Source organism: Paroedura picta, chromosome 16 (assembly GCF_049243985.1).
Source record: "Paroedura picta isolate Pp20150507F chromosome 16, Ppicta_v3.0, whole genome shotgun sequence".
NCBI lineage: Eukaryota > Metazoa > Chordata > Lepidosauria > Squamata > Gekkonidae > Paroedura > Paroedura picta.
Window position 1 is genome coordinate 13,181,968 of NC_135384.1, and position 6,705 is coordinate 13,188,672.

Sequence of the window (6,705 nt, forward strand, 5' to 3'; positions counted from 1 at the left end):
TGAAGCCCGTGAGCAAGCTCGGGCCGGGCCCGGAGGGACTGGTAATACAACGGCGGAGGGGATCGCGTCGAGTGAGGACGTCTCCAGCGACGAGGACGAGCCCGGCACTGGTGAGCGGGCCCCGGACCCCGACCCGGAGCAGTTTTCAGTCCCGAGTAGGCGAGACGGCCAGCGGAGAGGCGAGACAGCAGAGGATCTCGGGGGAGCGGGGGAGCCGACGGGGCGGCGAGAGCCGGACCAACGCAGGAGAGACGTGCAAGGCAGGGAGCGGCACGGCGTCGTTGGGCAAGTTGGTAGCCGGTGGAGCGGAGCAGGACGAGACGGCGGACGCCGAGAATCCCGGATCCGGAGGGGGTCGGACTACTCTCCAAAACGTTCCCCCCCAGAGCTTAAGGCGCGTTTCGACGGGACGCCGGACGACCTCCCGCAGTTCCTCCTCCACGCGCTGACGCATGCCCGGAGGTATGGAGACCGGTATGAGGACTCCGAGGACTTGGTCTGGGGGGTGGCCTCGTGTCTCCAGGGCAAGGCGGGTCAGTGGTACCTAGGGTTGGCCGAGCGCGGCGACCCGGCAACTCGGGACCTGCAGGACTTCGTGGTCGCGCTCCGCCGACGATTCCAGGACCCCCAGGCTGAGGACAAGGCAAAGAGTCGGATCAAGGGACTTCGACAGGGTACTAGGGGGGTTATGGACTATATAGACATTTTCCGGAGGGAAGCAGGCAAGGTGTTCTCCTGGAACGAGGAGACCCAAATCGAGTACTTCCGGGAGGGCCTTAACCCGAAGCTCAGGGAATGGGCCGTGATCAAGGGGACGGAAGAAGATCTGTCCACACTGGAGGGGTGGTGTTTTGTGGTCGCCAAGCTGGAAGCCAGCCTGGGTTGGGCCGCCGCACCCCCCCGGGAGGCCAAAGGCGGGTCAGCCGAGGCGCCGAGACCGGGCCCCGACAACTCTCGCCCCAAACGACCCCCGAACCCCGAGCGGGAAAGGAGACGCCGGGAAGGTCTGTGCCTGAAATGCGGGGGGTCAGGACATTTCGCAGCAGCGTGCCAACGGCAAGGGGGGGAGGACCGCGGGCTCTCCCAGGGGGGAGGTGCGACACGCCCCCAGCAGGCACGCCGGGCGGAGGACCTCCGCAACGAACCGGGAAGCGCCCAGGCGACGGGAAACGGCCAGGACCTGCTGTAGACGGCGCCGGGCAGCAGGTCCCGCGGTGCGAGGGAAAACCCCTACAGCATGAGGCGCGACCTCCGAACGTGGTAATTTTAGAGCTCCGGAACCCGGAGAACGGACTAAGTTGGGTGGGGGAGGCTCTTTTGGACTCTGGATGCGACCACAGCATGGTCCACCCCCAGATAGCCCGGGCTTTGGGGCTACCGAAGCGCATTCGGAAGGTTCCCCTGGTTTTCGTCCAGATGGACGGCAGCCCGATTCAGGGGGGACCTTTCGGGGAGGAGGTGGGTCCTATCGCCATCCACATAGGGGACCACCAAGAGCTGCGGTGGCTGATCCAGGTCCCCGTAGCGGGATATCGGGCGGTGTTGGGCCTGGATTGGCTGAAGGAACACAACCCCGTGGTGGACTGGCGGGCGGGGACCCTGAAGTTCGACTTGACGGTGGGTGCACGGCATCGGGTCCCCCACGAGAATTCCAGCCACAAGAGGACGGCGGCGCGTCCCAGGGGAGCGGCGGCGGCGCAGCAGGAGATACCAGAGCCCGAGGTCCCGCCAGAGTACCGAGACCTCGCAGCCGTTTTCAGCGAGCGGGAAGCGGACGAGCTACCCCCACACCGCCGCACGGACTGCGCTATCAACATCCCAGAGGGGGCGGTACTACCCAAAGGGCGCATCTACAAGATGAGTGAGGGTGAGCTCAAGGACCTCCGGGAGTTTTTGGGTAAAAATCTGGCCCGAGGTTTCATCCGGCCCGCTTCCAGTCCCATGGGAGCTCCAGTCTTGTTCGTCCGGAAAAAGGATGGGTCCCGACGGCTGTGCCAGGACTACCGGGGCCTCAACGCCATCGCAGCGGGGAACGCTTACCCCCTCCCGCTGATCCCGGATTTGCTGGCCCGGCTGGGCAAAGGGACTCTGTTCACTAAGCTGGACCTAAGGGAGGCGTACTACCGGGTACGCATCCGGGAGGGGGATGAGTGGAAAACAGCGTTTAACTGTCAATTGGGACAATTCGAATTTAAAGTTATGCCGTTCGGTTTAAGCGGGGCACCTGGGGTTTTCATGAGTCTAATTAATGAGGTGTTGCAGGACCTTCTGTTTCAGGGGGTGGTTGTTTATTTGGATGACGTCCTGATCTACAGCCAAGATCCCCAAGAGCACGTGACCCTGGTGAGGGAGGTGTTAAAGCGCCTGCTGGCAAACCACCTATACGTGAAGCTGGCTAAGTGCGAATTCCACCGTCCCTCCCTGGACTATTTGGGCTACCGCATCTCAGCCCAGGGCATAGCTATGGACCCCGAGAAGGTGCAGGCGGTGCTGGCCTGGGAAAGGCCCCGCACCCGGAAACAGCTACAAAGCTTCCTGGGGTTTGCTAACTTTTTTAGAGGCTTCATCCCCAGATACTCCTCCGTAGTGGCTCCCCTCACGGACTTGCTAGGTACCAAGGGGAGAGGTCCTCGCGCCACGCGGCCCAGCGCAGCGCTCGGCTGGAATGAGAAATCGGAGGCAGCGTTCCTGGCCCTCAAGCAAGCTTTCGCGTCTGAGCCCACGCTACTGCACGTCGACCCAACCCAGCCGATGGTGGTACAAGTCGACGCCAGCGACGCAGCAGCCGGGGCGGTTCTCCTGCAGCGAGACAAGGCGGGACAGCTGAGGCCGGCGGCCTACCTCTCACGAAAATTCGCCGAAACGGAGCGGAACTGGTCTACCTGGGAGAATGAGGCGTTTGCGATTAAGTTCGCCCTCACCGAATGGCGGCATTGGCTGGAGGAAACAGAGGAGCCGTTCGAGGTCTGGACAGATCACAAGAATCTGGAGGCGCTCCGGCAACCGCGATCCCTGAACGCCAAGCAGATGAGGTGGGCGGAGTTCTTTTCGCGGTACAATTTCAAGCTTGGTCACATCCCCGGCAAAGAGAATTTCCTCGCGGACGCCCTCTCCCGTCTGCCGCATTATGGGGAGGGGTACGCTCCCTGCACCAGGTCCGTGTTTGGTGAGGAGCAGCTTGGACGGGGGGTCGTCACTAGGCGTCGGGCCAGGGAGGAATGGGAGCCCGACCCGGCGACCGCCCCGCTCCGAGACCGCCTAGTGGCAGCCTACGGGACAGACGAGGAGCTGGCTGAGCTCCGGGACTCTTTGATTTTGGACTCCGGTCTCTGGCGGAGGGGGGAGGCTGTCTACGTCCCGGAAGGGCTACGACGGGAAGCCCTCAGCCTCTGCCACGATGCTAAGACCGCCGGGCACTTCGGTTTCGTAAAATCCTGGAAGTTGGCCCGGCGGCGGTTTTGGTGGCCCAGTCTGCGGCGGGACACAAAAGCTTACGTCAGTGGTTGTCCTGTCTGCCTGACCTGCAAGCCGGGGGTTGGCAAGCCGAAAGGTCTGCTGCACCCGCTCGAGGTCCCGACCCGGCCGTGGTCAGTGATCTCCATGGACTTTATAACAGACTTGCCTCCCAGCAAGGGGAAAACGGTGATCTGGGTGGTGGTAGATCTATTTTCCAAACAGGCCCATTTCATTCCTTGCGCCAGTGTCCCCAGTGCTTCACAGTTGGCTCGGATGTTCCTGGATCACGTGTTCCGACTGCACGGGCTGCCGGACAAGGTGATTTCTGATCGGGGCTCACAATTCGTGTCCCGGTTTTGGCAAGCTTTCCTGCGCCTGTTAGACATCGAGCAAGGGCTGAGCTCCGCTTACCACCCCCAGACGGACGGGCAGACCGAGCGGGTTAATCAAGTACTGGAGCAGTACTTGCGGTGTTTCGGTTCCTATCATCAAGACACCTGGGTGCCCCTGCTCCCCCTGGCCGAGTTCGCGTACAACAACGCAGACCACAGCAGCACGGAGATGTCGCCTTTTGCCGTCATCTACGGGACAGACCTGAGACACTTCCCGGAGCTTGGAGAGGTCCCCGCCCGGGAATCGGCCGACCTTCGCGAGTGGGGGAAGCGTGCCGGGAGCTGCTGGAAGTCGCTGCAGGAGCAGCTCCACAAAGTCAAGGCAGCGCAGAAAGAGGACGCCGACCGGAAGAGACGACCAGCTGAGGAGATCCGACCGGGGGATCGAGTTTACCTTTCCACCCGGAACCTACGGTTGAATTTGCCCAGCAAGAAGCTAGGCCCTCGGTTTTTGGGGCCTTTCGAGGTCTTGGCCCCGATCAACGAAGTTTCGGTCAAGCTCAAGCTCCCCAAGAACCTCCGGCACATCCATCCCGTCTTTCACGTGAGCCTTCTAAAAAAAACTCCGGACGGTGACGTTTGGCACCCCGTGTTTTCCCCGCCAGCGCCCGAGGTCCTGCCGGGGGGGGAGCACCACGAGGTGGCGGATATCCTGGACTCTAGACTCCACAGGGGGAAGTTGCAGTACCTCGTGGAATGGAAGGACTTCGCTTTGGGGGACCGGGAATGGGTCTGGGCAGCGGACGTCCTTGCGCCCCGACTCACTGAACGTTTCCACAAGCGGTATCCTGGCCGTCCCGGGGGGTTGGAGAATGGACCTTTGGGGGGGCAGAATGTTGTGGTTCGGTCCTTGGTGGCTTGGGAACCGGACCGAACCCCGCCATCAGAGGCGCCCGCGATCACGGAGGTAGGGCATGGTGATCATAGGCAAGCCGGCAGCTGGGCGCCCCACCCGATCGTTGAGGTGGCAATGGCCGCTAAAGAACCTCAATGTCCCCCTCCACCTTTTGACAAGGGCCCGGAGATGGCCCTTTGTTCCAGGAAAATGGGCCATCAGGAACCCCGGAAAACCTCGCATATGTGCATGAGTCATGATTGTATCAGCATGTTCCCTCCGCAAGTACTGGGTGGGGCAATACAGCCTAAGGAGGTGGGTTTTGTATAAAAGGGAGTTTCCACCTGGAGTTCAGTGGAAGCTCTTACTCCATACCAGCGGACTCCACGTTGCTGAAATAAAGCTTGTTCCTGTTGTATCGTTCACCAGGCCTGGCGTGACGTTTTCTTCAAAGGGGCACCCTGTTTTTTCAGTTAGCAAGCGGGTCCCCGACACAGTCCTTTCCAGGTAATGTCAGTTACCAGTAAACACAGAGGGGTAGCAGCTAGGCTATCTTCCTTCTTTCTTCAGTTAGGGCTGAACAAAATGATATTTATCCTGATATGCTCCTGACATTTTGCTAGAATTACTGAATATCACCCACCCTAATGAGGGGGAGATGTTTTATTTCTCTTGAATAAAATTTGCTTGTATTTTAACTTCTGTTCATTAGGGGGAAATAATGATTATTTTTGACTTTTGGTTATTCTCCCTAGTTAGTTGTTCTGAGGTTCCTGGAGGCATTACCAGTTATACCTTATCATCCCCTACCCTTCACTGTGGGTTCAATAATTAATTCTCTCTACATGGTCTTAATTGGATGCTATTGGGCTAACATAACATCATAGCCATTTGGGAAGGCTCTTTTGTGGGGATGATAAAAAAACCTCTCAGTGAAAAACAAAATATACATGACATGACATAGACCGTTTATGCACTGGGAACTTCACTGCCCCAGCTCCCATGCACGAGCACAAATTGGAGTCGGATGAAGTGCACTGAGCCAAATGCTCCCCCATGTGATTGTAGGAGGAGGTGGGGCAACCTGCCATGACTAAAACTCCAGCCTGCAGCCCAGCATGAAACCTCCAGTGCGTAAACGGTCATATGTATGACATATACATATATGAAAATTTTCTTTTTTGAGGTCAATGACAAGGATGGCCTATTTCCACCAGCTCAGGAACTACATTAATTAATTATTCTGATGAGAGATGCCTTTTTTCTTTCCTTTTATTATCGTGCTCAATTGTTGGATTTCCATTTTACACATTCCCACTGCTTATGTTCCCAAGCTCTATTTTTATATTACACTGATGTTAACATAATATCAAGTTAGCAGATCAATGTAATGTGAGAGAATTAGTTCCAAGGTTACAGAAATAAAGTTTTGCTGCTCTTAATCATGCAAGTGTAAGGTACATTGATTTAACTGAACATACACAAAGCACATGTCTAAGGATATGTTCAATAAGTTACACTATCAGCTATAAGACCCTTTACTCAGTCCTTTGCTTAGGATTCCCTATGTTGGTTTGTATATGTTAGTCATAATTGTTTGTTTTTGCTCTGCTGGGTGCCATTTCCAGTTCTCACAGGCTTCTCTCAGCTCAACCTTGCTCACAAGGTGTCTGTTATTGGAAGAAAATGGGAAGGCAATTTGAAAGTACTTTGAGACACTTGAGGTCTGCTGGGTCACTGTGGCCTATTCCCAATTCTCTCAGACTTCTCACAGCTCCACATCCATCACAGGTTGTCTATTGTGGGGAAACGAAGGGAAAAGGTGTTTATAAACCACTTTGAGGCTCCTTTGGGTACTAAACAGCAGGGTACAAGAATCCAGTTCTTCTTCAAAGGAACAACCATGAAAGAAGCATGTAACATTTTATCAACAGTGAAAAAAGTGAGACAGAAGGAGCAAGGCGGACACCTGTGTACTGTGACTACCCCTTGTGGATTAGGGAAAGGGGACGTTTTGGAGTA